Genomic DNA, 1,355 nt, shown 5'->3' on the forward strand with positions numbered 1-1,355 from the left:
AAAAATCGAGCTCCACCCTTGGAAAAATTTTGGCCAAAAATCAAAATTTTGCATGTATGTTTTTTGAACTCAATCGATTTCTTTTGACGTAAGAAGGTCATAAATGTGCATTTATAGAGCGTATGGGTCCATAATAAGGAAAAATTCGTCGGTTAAAGATCCCGAACCCTCAAAAAACGCTTAAAATGTACCGAAAATCTCCCAAAACTTCTAACAAGGTTAACAATGAGTTCGATGCACTCCTGGCGTACGGGGGATGAAAATGCTTAATGAAAAATACCCTAACTGTGGAAACACCTGCACTTTTTCCAAAATTAACGCAAAATCCAGTCCAGAGAAAAAGAGCGAGTTCTTTTTCAAATTGGACCAAACATTCAAAATAACGGCCTAACATGGTGGCGGCATCTCGACTCAAATCTTCGAAACAGGTTTCTGTTACCCGGGCGAATTTACTCCGGTGTGGAACTTTCTGTAAAACATCCCGAACAGCGCGCCATCTCTGAGGCTGAATCGCGCCTCGCCCTAACCGAGCTTTTTCGGATTTTGGCGAAGGCCTAAAAGCTCTAAATGGGGCCTGCAGCAGTTCATGATCAGACGGTTTTCACACAGTTATTTAGATGGCGCCGTGAGGTGAAAACCTCCAAAATATTTCATAGTGTTTTCCATAGTCAACTATTTGGAGTTTGTAGTTTTTTCTTCAGGAATAATTTTATTGAATTTTCTGTGTTTTTTTTGGCAAATTCTTCACAAACAGAACAGACATTAACTGAAAAATTGTTTTTAGTCCCATCGTTAAAAGCCAGCGAATGAACCAGTCCCAGCCGCCAGCCCAGTCTCGTGAGACGTAACAGACTATAAAAAGGGTTATTCTATCTTGTTCACGTTCGGAACTTCTTATCGGAATTAATGGCAAAGCTTTTAGTTTAAAAGGTGATCTGGTGCTAACTACTTGAATTTTTCTCCCAAAAATAAAGGATGTAAACCAGAGCCCGCAGAGATAATCGTGCTATTAATATTTCACTAGGCAAATTTAAAAATGCTCGATGTGTCTGGTTCGTTTGCATTTTTATTGACTGCAACATCGGAGAGAAACTCATCGGCCTAATTTTAGCACTGTTTTCAATGCGTTTGAGTTTCGTTTGAAAATCATCACAATGGATGATTTTGAGCAACAATATTTTAGAATAACGCCGTAATCTCGATTTTTTTTTTCGACTTCACGTCCACTTCAGATTTTCGAACTGACTTCAAAGTAAATTTTGACCGCTGGGAAATAATGGGGATCGGTTTGGTGTGGCCTTCAGAATAAAAACTGCAGAGTCAATTACCAAGGTTTCGGAAAATGAATTTCCTTC

The sequence above is a fragment of the Dendroctonus ponderosae genome, unplaced genomic scaffold (assembly GCF_020466585.1).
Source record: "Dendroctonus ponderosae isolate FM_Combo_2020 unplaced genomic scaffold, Dpon_F_20191213v2 Dpon_F_20191213_5, whole genome shotgun sequence".
Classification (NCBI taxonomy): Eukaryota; Metazoa; Arthropoda; class Insecta; order Coleoptera; family Curculionidae; genus Dendroctonus; species Dendroctonus ponderosae.